The sequence below is a fragment of the Oryctolagus cuniculus genome, chromosome 9 (genome assembly GCF_964237555.1).
Source record: "Oryctolagus cuniculus chromosome 9, mOryCun1.1, whole genome shotgun sequence".
Taxonomy (NCBI): domain Eukaryota; kingdom Metazoa; phylum Chordata; class Mammalia; order Lagomorpha; family Leporidae; genus Oryctolagus; species Oryctolagus cuniculus.
In genome coordinates this window covers 127,208,919-127,224,752 of record NC_091440.1, presented here as the reverse complement: position 1 = coordinate 127,224,752, position 15,834 = coordinate 127,208,919, and positions in this window count along the sequence as shown.

Sequence of the window (15,834 nt, the reverse complement as noted above, 5' to 3'; positions counted from 1 at the left end):
AAAATTTTCTTTTTCTTTTTTTCTTTTTTTGACAGGCAGAGTGGACAGTGAGAGAGAGAGAGACAGAGAGAAAGGTCTTCCTTTGCCGTTGGTTCACCCTCCAATGGCTACCAAGGCCGGCGCGCTGCGGCTGGCGAACCGCGCTGATCCGATGGCAGGAGCCAGGTACTTATCCTGGTCTCCCATGGGGTGCAGGACCCAAGCACTTGGGCCATCCTCCACTGCACTCCCTGGCCACAGCAGAGAGCTGGCCTGGAAGAGGGGCAACCGGGACAGAATCTGGCACCCTGACCGGGACTAGAACCCGGTGTGCCGGCGCCGCAAGGCAGAGGATTAGCCTAGTGAGCCGTAGCGCCAGCCCAAAATTTTCTTTTAATTCCATTTTTTCTATGAACTTGAAGCTGCAATGTCTTATCCTTGTTCTTTTCCTGAATTCCATGAATCCCCAAATTACAGTCATCAGATTTCCTTTTTTTCAACGGAGATATTCCATTGCTCCAGTAAAAAAGTTAATGAGCTCATTCTAAGAGTAAACATGCGACCCACAGGAGACACTTGTAGTCTGTGACACAGCTCATTGTTGCACAGGTGTGGCCATCTCACACCTCAACTCAGCCCTAGAGTGTAATAAGCGGCCACTGGAAGTAACCCTCTTTTATAATCAATGATTTTTGGCTTAATTGATTTAAGATTCTCATGTCACTCGTTCCTGCAGTTAGGAACCTGACGGGCTAACACAAAGACTGAAATGAATGCCTCCCCCTTGAAAACGAAACAGAGCAAGACCAAAGCCATGCCGAGGCTTCATCTAGTTTTCACTCCTCAGCGCAAGGCCTCCACTGGTTTAGAACAGTGTGTTTTCAGACACAGACCTGGTATCACCTAGGGGATTATGTTCCCAGAGGCAGGTCCATGTATGGAGCCAGTGACATAGATTTATCTGCTTTTATCAGGCACCCCTCCAGAATCACCCCTCCCCCCTGCCCCAGAATCATGGATGCATTTATCGACTGTCATGTCCTGATCTCTGCATGGGAACTGTCCAGTCTTGGGCAAGCACTCAAGGTCATAACAGTATAAAGTGATTTGGCATAGGGACTGAGGGAGGACAGGGCAGGGTTTCCAAGTTTAATTGGATTTTAAACCTTGCTCTATGAAGAGTCAATGAGCATCATCAAAATTCATCATTCAATTATTTCTTGAAGGTATTTTTGGAGCAAGTGCCAAGTGCAGTCACTGGGTTGAACTGTGGGTATTGGGGTGATTAATCAGATTAATGGCTGTCAAGAGAGAGGCACAGTGACTTACCAAGGTGCAGTGCTAAAATTAAGGCATATTTGCAAAGAACCAGGTAATGGAAGAAGCAGTCTGTTTTGTCAAGAGTAGGGGTGGGAGATGGTTCAGGATGTGCTTCAAGGACAAAGCCAGAGGTCACACAGGCGAGGGGCCAGGGCAGCTGAAAGAGCAGGCGTGGGAGAATCAATGACCAGTGACCAGCGATGATAATTTTCTGGATGTCATTTTGGTAACTTTCCTCATGGGAGGAGGCTTAATGACATGATTGTCATTAGCATCCACACTACTGCCCCTGCTGGTTGTTTGCTCATGGGCCAGCTGATCTGAGAGTCTCTGAACTTCATCTTGCCCTCTGCCAAGGAGCAGGTCAGCCCCAGCCTCGTGCGACTGTTCTGTGTAGGGAGAGAACACTCCTGCTGTGGGGTGCACCTGTCGCTCCTGAGTTCATGTGTTTGAAACAATCCCTAAGTTCATGTGTGAGTGGTAATAGAAGGTGGGGGCTCTGGGAGGGTGATCAGGGCAGGTTGAGGTCACAAGGGTGGGGTTCCTGTGATGGCATTAGTGGCTTCATAAAATGAGGGAGGGAGAGCGTGCTTGCGGCTCACTGTCATGCGTTGAGCTCTTTGCCGTGTTACCACGCAGCAAAATGGCCCTCATGAGACGCCAAGCAGGTGCCAGCGTCCCAGTCTGCCAGTTCCCAGCTGCAGTGCTGAGCACCGTGATGCCCAGAGCTCACGCTTGATGTTGGTTAAGCAATGTTCTCTGAGTTCCTCCTGGGTGTCAGGTGCCATTCCAATGACAGGGGGTTCACTCCCTGATGGCAAGTCAAAGGAGAGAATTAAATAGGGTGCGAGAAACACTGACAAGTCATAACAGAAGCAGTAATTGCCTGAGGAAGCCCAAGAAAGGGAGTCATTTTGACTGGCAGGTCTGGGAAGGAGTCGGGCAAGAGCTGGCCTGTGGAAGGAGACTCAAGGGCAGCGTAGGGCTTCAGGAAGCGGAAGTCAAGGAAACATGCAGTCAGGACCAGAAAGAGAAAGATGTGTTCCAGGCAGAGGAAGCCGTAGGAGCAAAGCAACAGGGACATCAGGGCCAATAAGGGGTATTCCTGGTAAGGGAGGCAGGAAGTGACAAGTGCGTGGAGTGATTGACAGTGCGTAGGGTGGGAGGAAGAGAGGAACACAGCTGGAAGGGAAACTGAGGCCCGAGTACGAAAGCCTCGAATGTGATACCAGGACAGGCAGTCCTCATTCTGTGACCGTGAACGTGGAATTGTGGGATGCTGAGAAACACAGAAGGACGGTGAACTCATGACCAGGTGAACATGCATGGGAACAGGCAACATGCAACCCCCCTCGCACTGCAGGCTGCTCTCGTCCGTGCGGGTGGACAGAGCTGGGAGAGCTTCAGACGCCAGCAGTGCTTGCAGGAAACCTTTGGCGAGATCACCGGGCAGGGCTGAGGGTGGAGACAGAGGCTCTGCTGGCTTGAAACACATACAGGAGGATTTGCAGAAGTGCTGAAGAATCGGCTAGATTCTTCCCCGTCTACCCAAAGTGGAGTTATTCTCCATTCCTTGAAGAGGTTCTTGCTGGTGTCACAACACAGCCTTGGATCTTGTAGAATTTGTTTTTAATTTTTAGGTTCTTTTGCTTTCTCATAAGGTGGAAACACACAGAGGGCAGGGACAGGTGTGTGTTAGTCTAGTTTTTCTCCTGGGACACCAAGAGGGCCTTGTACCTGGTAGATACCAATTAAATACCTGTTCATTGCATAATTAATACGGAAGGTGAAACACTCTGACTATATTAATTTAAGTTTCTTTTTAAGAAAAATTTCCCTGCTTTCTTGTTTTGAGTTGTGGTCTGATTTTTGTTCCTAATTCAACCAAGAACAAGCATTTCTCATTGTGCCTTTTTGTCTGAATGATCTTTAATTATGACTCTTAAATTTATTTCTTGAGAGGCAGAGTAGTTCCCATCTGTTGGTTCAGTCCCCAGATGCCTGCAGTAGCCAGGACTTGGCTAGGTCAAGCCCAGGAACTAGAAGTCAATCCAGGTCTCGCACACGTGTGGCCTGGACCCAAGCGCTTCAGCCGCGTCCTCATAGGTACCCATTAGCAGAAAGCTGAAACAGAGCAAATGAACTGGAACTTCGGCCAGGCACTCCAATATTGGATCTGGGCATCCCAAGCGGTGTCTTTTTTGTTGTTGTTAAAGATTTATTTATTCATTTATTAATTTGAAAGGCAAGGTTACAGAAAGTGGAGGAGAGAGAGAGAGAAACAGGGCCATCTTCCTTCTACTGGTTCGTTCCCCAAATGGCCTCAGTGGCTGGGCTGGGCCAGACCGAAGCCTAGGAGTCCATCTGGGTCTTCCACGTGGGTGCAGGAGGCCGAGGACTGGGGCCATCTTCTGCCACTTTCTCAGGCACAGTAGCAGGGAGCTGGATTGGAAGTAAAGCAGCCAGGACTCGAACCTGTGTGTATGGGACTCTAGCCCTGTGGACAGTGGCTTAATCCGCTGTGCCACAGCTTCGGCCCCCAAAGCAGTGTTATAACTACTGCATGAAATGCCTTCCTGTAAGTTTTTTAAAGAGTCTAATTTCTTCTTATTAATGTATTTTTGAAGATTTATTTGTTCATTCTGGAAGCAGAGTTAGGGAGAGAGAGAGACAGAGGGAGGGAGGGAGATCTTCTATCCACTGGTTCACTCCCCAGATGGCCAGTGCTGAGCCACACCAAAGACAGGAGGAGCCAGCAGCTTCATCTGGGTCTGCCCTGGATGTCATTTCACACCAGGGCTGTTTTCCACTGCACATGAGGAGGGAGCTGGATCAGATGTGGAGCAGCTGAGACATGAGCCGGCGTCCCACTGGGATACTGGTGTTGCAGGCAGCGGCTTTACCCACTACATCACAACGCCAAGCCCTAATCTTATTTTCTTATAAAGTGCATCTTTGCCTTTGTTCCCCTCTCTTCCTCCTTAGAGATCTGAGCTGAGGTCTCTTGTTTTTCATTCCCGAGTGTGGTTCCTGTCACTGGTTCGCTTGACAGCTTCCTGCACCTCTCTCTTGTCAATGCCCTGGCCCTGCCTCTCATCCTTCCCTGTGTGGGTACCTGGGTATCTGCTGCCGACTCCGCTGCTCCTTGTGTCTTGTTGCCATGGATTCTTTTCATGGAGTATCAAAGCCTGCTGAAACTTTCTTTAAAAAAAAAAAAAGCCAGATCATTTTATTAACAGAATTCCCTTTGTCCTTAGAATCCAACCTAAACCGTTTCAGCTCAGGATTACTCAGCCAAGGTCACCCACAGCTTCCCGCCCTCCCTCTCTGCAGTCTTTGAATGAAGATGGTTACCACCCTGCTCATTTGTTCCTCCCCCTAACAATCGTCTCCAGAGTATTCTAAGCGTGGATTTTCAGTTGGACTCAAAAAAGTCGCTCACCAGAGCTACAGCGCTGACGTTCAGAGCCATGTAACATACCGCCAGTGACCCGCTGTCAGCCATGCTGGTGAGTTGATGGCAGAAGCATTTTACTTCTGTGCCTCCTGAAAGAACTGTAAAAAATTATGTATCCAATCCCCTCTTATAGGCTAAGATTTGCATCATGATTTTAAGTAAAGAGGATTTTCGGTTCATCGTATGTACTGACATTTTAAAATAAAACCTTAGCATCGTTGCTTTACCTGGACCTGGTGGGCTGTGAATGCTGTGGGGATGCGAGGTTCCAGCATCTCTCATTTGCACAAACATGAAGAGGCTCTTCCTTTGCAGCCGGGTTATTTTACATCCCTTTTCCCCTGAAAGAAATGCTTTCATTCCATTTCCCCTACAGTATTTTAGCTTATGGATATTTATGCTTAGAAATCTCTGATTCATTGCTTCATCTCTGAGCATCATAAATATGTATATGAAGTAAAATTTTTGAATTTTGCACAGCCGTGAGGCTTTACACATGTTAAATATTTCTTTTGCATTGCCATTACCTCTATTATGAATACATATTTGATCACACTACACATGAGTGGACACAGATTGTAATGCGTCTTGATTGTTAAGTAGTAAGTATAGAAATGCACTTTGAGGGCTGTTGCTCTCGTGTCTGGACTGAATGTAACTCACCGGGGGAACGGAGTGGTGGCAGCATCCACAGTGGTCCCAGTTTTCCTCTTTATGGTTTGTTGGTGCATGATGGGAGGTGCTGTGTTGTAGCAGGAACCATCTCCTTTCTGAGTTCAGAGGATCCCAGCCTAGGCCGAGACGCTCTTGTTCCTGTCAGAGGAAGAGCCTGTGAGGGAGACAGGGCGTTGGGTTCTTTGGCACTTTGGCGGAAGGAGGTTTTGTTGACCTCAGTGTGGTCACGTGACACTTAGTGTTTCCGTCAGACTCCATTCACAAAGGCAGCCCTGTGGGATTCCATTGCCTAGTGAAGTCCTGGCTGTCTTTATGGTGTTCCCAGCACTGTAAGTGCCTCCCAGTGCGCTTCTTGGTGTGGCCCCTGTGTTAAGGAACATACGGCTGCACTTGCAGTCACCTGTGGCCTGTGCCACAGGTGTTCACACAGGCGTAAGGAAGGTATTTATAAGCTCTGGATGCAGGAAAATTATGACTTGGATCTGTAAAGAAGAAAAACTAATTGTGGACAGGGAAGGAGAAAGGAAAATGACACTGGTGCCGTGACAGCAGAAGATCTGTCTTAGGCACAGATGGAAGTCAAAGCTGCGCACACTGAGTGCTTAGGAAAATGCGCTCACATGCCTCTTGGACATGCTTTGGCCTGAGAGAATCAGGTACCCATTCCAGCTGGCTTAGAGCGGATGGCCTCGGATTGTTGTAATGGGACCCACGGGGACCAGACAGCCCCAAGTCAGGGCATCACCAAACGAGAGTTGCAGATCAGAATGCCTCTGCTATATAAACCAACAACCTTATTTTTGTAACTAGGTTATTTGTGGGATAACTTGGAGTGTAATTGATAGGTCCCATAGTGTGTCACCCTGACTCTGAATGGCGTGCTAGCTTTTCTATGGTCCTCTCAGAGTATTCACAGTGCTTCATCATAAATACTATAAATAGATAGCAGGATCAGGAAAACATGAAGTATAAATTTCGTTTAAGAAGTCAGTGAGATCCGGGCCCCTTGGGTGGTGCTTGTTTGTTTAAACATCTTGGGGCATCATTTTCCCGCAATCAAAGACTGGACCTTTGTTTGGATTTCTAATGAAAATGATGCTAAATAATTTATAAAACCTATTCAGCCTGGAAGTTCACTAAAAGCGGTTGTAATCACTTACAAGGGGAAATAAAGATTTAGTATATTATTTATAAAGAGAATATTTTAATGTCTTAAAAATGGTGTTCACTAGCTATTATTTGAACTCAAAAAACAAAAAATTTCATTTGTGCTTATTTAAAAAAAATTGATTTATTCAATAGGCATAGAGACAGAAAAAAAGATCTCTCCTCTGTTGTCACTCCCCAAATGTCTACAGCAGCTGGAGCTGGGCTGTGCTGGAGCCAGGAGCCTGGGACTGGCTTGTGGTCTCTGGAGTGGGTGGCAGGGGCATGATTATTTGAGCGCCACCTGTTAGCTACCAAGGTGTGCATCAGCAGGAAGCTGGAATTGAGAGTGGAGCTCAGGCCTTCTGATGTGGGATGCAGGTGTCCCAAGAGACATCCTAGCCACACGATGCCCGCCCCATACCTAAGTAATGTTAAACGTTTCAGTAGTAAGGTGAAGGAAGGAGGCGTGTGAGGAAGAGTGTGCGTGGGTGTTGGGCTGGTGGGTTAAGATGCCTGCGACCCACGGTGAGAATACCCAGGTTCAGTTTCCAGCTCCAGCTCCTCCCTCCAGCTTCCTGCCGATACAGACTCGGGGAGGCTGTGCTGATGGCTCAGGTCACTGTGTTCCTGCTATGCACGGGTGCACCTCCTGGATCCCTGCTCCCAGATTCAGTCCTGGACCAGCCTTGGACATTCCAGGCAATTGGGGAAAGAACCAGTGGATGGAAACTCTGTCTGCCTCTTATTATAAATAGAAAAGTTTAAAAAAAGGAATAAGAAGCAGATGGAATTAATTATTAAATATATCCAAAATATCTTTTACATCTGTAATCAGTACTCAAAAATCATTAATGTGATTTTTCATATTAGTTCTGTGTTCAAAATCCATTGTTTGGGGGCTGGTGCTGTGGCTTAGTAGGCTAAGCCTCCGCCTGCAATGCCAGCATCCCCTATGGGTGCTGGTTCGTGTCCTGGATGCTTCTCTTCTGAACCAGCTCTCCACCTTATGGCCTGGGAAAGCAGTCGAAGATGTTCCAAGTGCTTGGGCCCCTGCTCCCGCAAGGGAGACCTAAAAGAAGCTCCTGGCTCCTAGCTTGAGCCTCCGTGGCCATTTGGGGAGTGAACCAGTGGCTGGAAGATCTTTCCCTCTGTCTCTCCCTCCCTCTGTCTGTAACTCTACCTTTCAAATAACTAAATAAATTCATTAAAAAAAAATCCATGGTATGTTTTATGTTTGTAGGGCAAGACAGTTTGGACTGGCCCCATTTCAGGTGCTCCATAGTCCTAGGGAACTCCTTGCTGCCATTTTGTTGCAGACGTTACCAAATTCCCAATACTTATCTTTGGAACCACTGCCTATTCAGCTGTAATAAATGGGCTGCCTTAGGGCCTTGTGTGTTGAGTCAGTGAACTCCAGATTAGCAGTCACATGCTTGATGTGCCAGTATCCAAGAGGCAGACTTTACATAGGAATCTCATTTCTGGCTTCTTTTGAAATATCACAAGAATTAGGAGCACTGGGCCTGGCACCATGGCTTTTTGGCTATCTGTTTCAGGCGTGGCAAACTTTTTCCTACCAAGGACCATTTGGGTATTTTTAGCATCATCCATGGGTCATAAAAATTATCAACTTAAAAATTAGCCTGGTATAGATTTATTGAACTTTGGGCCTCACCTATAGATGCCTGGACAGGGCTCTACCAGATGATTTCACAGGCCTTACGTGGCCCATGGGCGAGATGTTCTGCACCCCTGGTGTAGATAAAGGAAGTATTTACCATCGTCCCTCCCATCCTTATTGTATTCCTAACCTGAAGTCACTCACCATTACACTTACATTGTTGTTTTTCTCACAGTCAAGAGAAGAATGGAATTTCTTACTGTCAAACATGAAATTACTACTAATATGAAATATCAAGACATAGGCCAAAATGATTGCTTAAGAAGGAAAGTGAAAAAAATACGTTCTCTGAAAAAGGAAATGTTGTTCTTGTGTTTATCCTGCAAAGTTCCTCTACATGTGAGGGTTATGGCCTTAGGTCCAGCTCCCTTTGCTCAGTTATACCTGCCTCACCCACTGGGCATCATACTTAAAATATTGGGATCCAAGGGGGACAATTTCATCTCAAAGAAACAGTTGATATGAAAAATCGAGTGGGTGCTTGGATAACCAGAAGTATTCAGGCAGAAGCTCGATGACAGCATATCTAGAATACTGCCCACAGAAAAACGTGTCTCAAGATCCACTTCACCTTGAACGTACCTCCATGTGGGACCTAAGTGATCCTAAGTGTGTGTGACCGTCTGTACTGATGCAGCTCCTGCAGCGTCTCCTCTTGCTCTGTCTTGTTCCTCATTGCATCTTCCCTGGTCCGGCACGGACTCCGAGCAAAGTGCGCTGGTGATTCCTTGTGTTGAGCTTGAAGTTTTAAGTGATTGTCTCTCAGCTCTACTTGTCTCTAGCTCTTTTCCATTTTGTTTTCATTTCTTGTAAAAACATAAACACACACACACACACACACACACACACACTAGGGAGTAGGAAAAGAAAATAAATTTCTACCTCCCCTCCTAGGTAGTCCTTTTAAAATATGTATATAAAGGGAACAATTTCATGTGTTTTGTATATATAATTTTAAGAGCACAAACTTCCCACCCTCTGCTCCCCTCTCTTCATTCCCACCCCCTTCCTCTTCTTATTTTTCTTTTAATTTTTACAATAACTTTGAATTTATAATCACAAGGTTAACCCTCCACTAAATAAAGAATTCAACAAGTACTAAGTAGAAATCCAGCATTCCTCAAGAGTATAGACAAAGGTTATAAACAATAATCAAATTTCAGAATGTCAATTTTACTAAGCCACATTTTTTTTGTATTATGTATATTAGTAACCACAAATAAGGAAAAACATATGTTACTTGTCTTTTTTTGGGTGTGGCCTATTTTACCAAGCATTATGTTTTCCAGTTGCATCCATTTTGTTGCAACAGACAAGATTTCATTCTTTTTTTTCCCCAAAGATAGATTTATTTTAATTGAAAGATTGCAGAGAGGGAGAGGGAAGGGGGGGGGGGAGAAGGGGTGGGGAGACAAACAAAATGTGTCTTCCAATACTTGGTTCACTCCCCAAATGGCTGCAATGACCAGCGCTGAGCTAAGGGTTTTATCTTGGTCTCCCACGTGGGTGCAGGGGCTCAAGCACTTGGAGCATCTTCTGCTGATTTTCCAAGCCATAAGCAGGGAACTGGATTGGAAGTAGAACAGCTGGGACTTGAAGCAGTGCCTATATGGTGTGCCAGCACTGCTGGAAGTGGCTTTACCTGCTATGCCACAGTGTTGGCCCCAGATTTCATTCTTCTCTTTGGCTGAGTAGTACTCCGTAGTGTATATGTACCTCAATTTCTTTATCCAGTCATCAGTTTATGGACATCTGGATTGATTCCATATCTCAGCTGTTGTGAGTTGAGCTGCTATAAAATTGGAGTAGATAACTCATATGCTAATTTCATTTCATTAGGTAGCATTACCAGAGTAGAATGGCTGGGTCATACGGTAGATGTATTTTCAGATTTCTAAGGAATCTGCATACTGTCTTCCATCATGGTTACATTCTCACCAACAGTGTATTAAGGAAACTTTCCCCTCACATCCTCACCGGAATTTGCTATTTTTTGATTGTTGGATGATAGCCATTCTAACCTGGGTGAAGAGAAACATCATGGTGGTTTTCATTTGCATTTCCCTGATGGCTACTAGTCCTGAGCATCTTTTCATGTGTCTTTTGGCCATTTGCATTTCATCCTTTGAAAAATGCCTCTTCATATCCTTTGCCCAGTTCTTTTTCTGCTTTTTATAAGTAATTTTTAAAATTGATATAGGAAAAGCATATTTCATACATTACAGATTCATGAACACAGTGATACTTCTCACCCTACCCTCCTTCTTGGCCCATGTTCCCACCCTCCACCCTTCTTCCTTTCTTAGTCATTTAATTTTTTTTTGACAGGCAGAGTTAGTGAGAGAAAGAGAGAGATGGAGAGAAAGGTCTTCCTTTGCCATTGGTTCACCCCCCAGTGGCTGCTGCGGCCGGCACACTGCGCTGATCCAGTGGCAGGAGCCAGGTGCTTCTCCTGATCTCCCATGGGGTGCAGGGCCCAAGCACTTGGGCCATCCTCCACTGCACTCCCTGGCCACAGCAGAGAGCTGGACTGGAAGAGGAGCAACTGGAATAGAATTCGGTGGTCCAACCTGGACTAGAACCCAGGGTGCCGGTGCCGCAGGCGGAGGATTAGCCAAGTGAGCCTTGGCGCTGGCCTATTCATTTAATTTTTACAATGACATATTTTCAGTTTATTTCATAATCGTAAGATTAACCCTCAACTACATAAAAATAACAAATAGAAGTAAAAAAGACTGTTCCTGAACAGTGGGGACAAGGGCTATAAATAATAATTCTAAGAATGTCAGCTTTGCTCATTTACATTACATTTTTGTGTAGTCTGTAGTTAGCACAGATCAGGGACAGTGTATGGTATTTGTCTTTTTGAGTCTGACTTATGTCACTAAGTATACTGGCTTCTAGTTAACACCCATGTTGTTGTGAAAGACAGGATTTCATTCTTTTTTATGGATGAGTAGTATTCCATAGTGCATATATACCACATTTTGCTTATCCAATCATTAGTCAGTGGGCATCCTGGTTGATTCTATGTCTTAGCTAATGTGGATTGAGCTTCAGTAAACATAGGGGCACAAATAACTCTTTTTTTTTTGACAGGCAGAGTGGACAGTGAGAGAGAGAGAGACAGAGAGAAAGGTCTTCCTTTTGCTGTTGGTTCACCCTCCAATGGCCGCCGCGGCCGGCACGCCACGGCCAGCGCGCTGCAGCCAGTGCACCGTGCTGATCCGATGGCAGGGGCCAGGTACTTATCCTGGTCTCCCATGCGGGTGCAGGGCCCAAGCACTTGGGCCATCCTCCACTGCACTCCCTGGCCACAGCAGAGAGCTGGCCTGGAAGAGGGGCAACTGGACAAATAACTCTTTCATATGCTAATTTCATTTTGTTTGGGTAAATTCCCAGTCTTGGATGGTTGGGTCATACGGTAGATCCATTTTCAGAGTTCTGAGGAATCTCTATACTTTCTTCCACAACAACTGTACTAGTTTGCATTCCTACCAACAGTGCATTAGGGTCATTTTCCCCCACATCCTCACAAGCATTTATTATTTTTTGATTTCTTATTTTTAAAAAGATTTTATTTATTTATTTGACAGGTAGAGTTACAGACAGTGAGAGAGACAGAGAGAAAGGTCTTCCTTCCGCTAGTTCATGTCCCAGATGGCTGCAATGGCCAGAAGTGTGCTGATCCGAAGCCAGGAGCCAGGTGCTTCTTCCCGGTCTCCCACGTGGGTGCAGGCGCTCAAACACTTGGGCCATCCTCCACTGCCTTCCTGGGCCACAGCAGAGAGCTGGCCTGGAAGAGGAGCAATTGGGACAGAACCGGCGCCCACATGGGATGCTGGCACCACAGGTGGAGAATTAATCTAGTGAGCCATGGCATCCACACCATTTTTTGATTTCTGTGTGAGACCCATTTTAATGAGTGAGGTGAAACCTCATTGTCATTTTTAGTTGTGTTTCCCTAGTGGCTAGTGATCCTGAGCATTTTTTTTCATGTGTCTGTTGGCCATTTGAATTTCATCTTTTGAAACATGATTGTTCTTGTTCTTGTCCTTTGACCGTTTTTTTAACTGGGTTGTTTGTTTTGTTTTTGATGTGTTTCTTGAGCTCTTAATAGATTCTGATATTAATTCTTTATCTGTTGCACAGTTTGCAGACATTTTCCCTCTTCTGTCAGTTGCTTTTTCACTTTGTCGAGTGCTTCCTTTGCAGTGCAGAAGCTTCTTAGCTTGATGTCATTCCATTTGTCCATTTTTGCTTTTGTTGCCTGTACTTCCAAGTTCTTTTCCCAGAAGTCTTTGCCTATGCCCACGTATTGCAGAGTTTCCCCAATATTGTCCTCCAGTAATTTATAGTGTCAGGTCATAGATTTAGATCCTTGATCCATTTCCTTTGATTTTTATATAAGGTATAAGGTAGGTTTTTGTTTCATATTTCTACATGTAGAGATCCAACTTTCCTAGCACAGTTTGTTGAAGAGAATGTCCTTTACCCAGAGTTTGATTTCATCTCCTTTGTCAAAGATTAGTTAGTTGTACAAGCATGGATTCCTGGAGTTGCTGTTCTGTTCCATTGCTCTTCACATCTTTTTTTTTTTTTTTTTTTTGCCAGTACCATATTATTTTGCTTATAACTGCCTTGCAGTATACCTTGAAATCTGGTATTGTGATGCCTCCAGCTTTGTTTTTTGTGTAAGATTGCTTTAGCTGTTGTGGGTCTATTGTGTTTTTGCATGAATTTTAGCATTGCTTTTTCTAGATCTGAAAAGAAGAATGTCATTGGTATTTTTGTTGGGATCACAGTTCACAGTGAAATCTGTACATCGCTTTTGGTATATGCTTTTTGATGATATTAATTCTTCCAATCCATGGACATGGAAGATATCTCCATTTTTTAAAGATTTATTTGAAAGGCAAAGTTGCAGAGGCAGAGAGAGAAAAAGAGCTCTTCCATCAACTGGTTCACTCCCCAGAAGGCCGCAATGGCTGGAGCTGGGCCAATTGGAACCAGGAGTCTGGAGCTTCTTCCAGGTCTCTCACACAGGTGCAGAGACCCAAGGACTTGGGCCATGTTGCACTGCTTTCCCAGGCCATAGCAAAGAGCTGGATTGGAAGTGGAGCAGCTGGGACAGAACTGGCACCCATATGGGATGCTAGCACTGCAGGCTTTACCTGCTATGCCAACACTATCCATGATTTTTTTTTCATTTTTTTGTGTCTTCTTCTACAGCTTTCTTTAATGTTTTGTAATTTTCATTGTAGAGATCTTTAATCTCCTTGGTTAAATTTATTGCAAGGTGTTTAAATTTTTTACGATACTGTTAATACACCTGAACTTACAAATTATTTCTCAGCCATGGCATTGTTTGTGCATACAAAGGCTATTGATTTTTGTGTGTTGATTTTATATCCTGCCATTTTGCTGAAGTTCCAATTGTCTCTTAGTGGAATCTCTTGATTCCCCAATATGTATAGGATCATATCATGTACAAAGAGGGATAATTTGACTCCCTCCTTTCCAATTTGTATCCCTTTAATTTCTTGTTCTTGCCTAATGATTCTGGCTAAAACTTCAAGAACTATATTGACTAACAGAAGGGAAAGTGGGTATCTTTGTCTGGTTCTGGATCTCAGTGGAAATTCTTCCCATTTTTCCCCATTCAATATGATGCTTGTTGTAGGTTTGTCATATATTGTCTTGGTTGTGTTGAGGAATTTTCTTAAGGATTTTACTATGAAAAGATGTTGTATTTAATCAAATGTTTTCTCTGCATCTACTGAGATAATCATATGTTTTTTTTCTTCAAATTTTTAATGTGAGGTGTCAAATTTATTGATTTGCATATGTTGAACCATCCCTGTATCCCTGGGGTAAATTCCACTTGGTCCAAGTGAAGGGTCTTAACTGAATTGCTTATTTTGTTGTTGTTGAATTTCTTCAGCTCCTTATATATAACCTGGATATTAATCTTTGATCAGATATATAATTGACAAATATTTTCTCACATTCTGTTGGTTGCCTGTTTACTTTGTCAAGCATGTCCTTTGTTGTTCAGGAGTTTCTTAGCTTCATGTAATCCCATTTGTCTTTTATCCAAGATGTCTTTTCCTATGTCAGTGTCTTGCACTGTTCTCCCCTAGTAATTTGATAGTTTCAGGTCTTAGATTTAGACCCCTGATCCGTTGTTATTTGTATAATATCCCTGAGTTGATATTTGCATAGGGTGTAAGGGAGGGGTCTTACTTCATCCTTCTGTATACCCAAATCCAAATTTCTCAACACCATTTGTTGAAGAGACTGTCCTTTTTCTAGGGAGTGATTTTAGCTCATCTGTCACAGAGGTTATTTGGTTGTAGATGTATGAATTAATCCCTGGAGTCTCTAGTTTGTTCCATTGGTCAACAAGTTTATTTTTGCGCCAGTACCAAGCTGTTTTGATTATAACTGCCGTGTAATATGCCTTGAAATCAGGTATTGAGATTCCTCTAGCTTTGTTTTAATTTTTTTTTTTAATTTTTAGTGAGGGAGTCCTCCTACTTCCTTTATGGGTCCAGCATCATCTTGATTCTAAAACCAGAAAAAGATGCAATAAAGAAATAGAACTGTAGATCAGTATCACTGATGAGCAACGATGTAAACATCCTCCACAAAATACTAGCTAATTGGCCAGCGCCGTGGCTCACTAGGCTAATCCTCCACCTGCAGTGCTGGCACACTGGGTTCTAGTCCCGGTAGGGGCGCCGGATTCTGTCCCGGTTGCCCCTCTTCCAGGCCAGCTCTCTGCTGTGGCCAGGGAGTGCAGTGGAGGATGGCCCGAGTGCTTGGGCCCTGCACCCCATGGGAGACCAGGAGGAAGCACCTGGCTCCTGGCTTCGGATCAGCATGGTGTGCTGGCTGCAGCGGCCGTTTCGGGGTGAACCAATGGAAAAAGGAAGACCTTTCTCTCTGTCTCTCTCTCACTGTCCACTCTGCTTGTCAAAAAAAAAAAAAAAAAAAAAAAACAAAAAACTAGCTAATTGAGTCCACCACGTCGGAAAGATCACTCACCTGAACCAAGTGGGATTTATCCCTGGTGTGCAGGGATGATTTGGCACATGCAAATCAATAAATATGATACATCATGATAACAAACTGAAGAATAAAGGCCATATTATTATCTCAATACCTGCAGAGAAGGCATCTGATAAAATACAACCTTTCGTGATAATGACGTTAAGAAAATTGGGTATGAAGGTGCGTATCAGAACACAGTCAAGGCAATCTATGAGAAACCCACAGCCGGCATCATATGGAATGGTGAAAAGCTGCAAGCATTTCTGCTGAGATCTGGGACAAGACAAGAATGCCTACTAACAATTACTATTCAGTATAGTTCTGAAAGTTTTAGCCAGAGTGATTAGACAAGAAACCAGAGGGATACAAATGGGATATAAATGGGAAGGGAAGAAGTCAGATTATCCCTGTTTACAGATGACATGATCCTGTATATAGGGAAACCAGAAGACTTCACTAACAGATTGTTGGACTTCTTAAAGACAGATTGGCAAAGTTGCAGGATATAGAACCAACA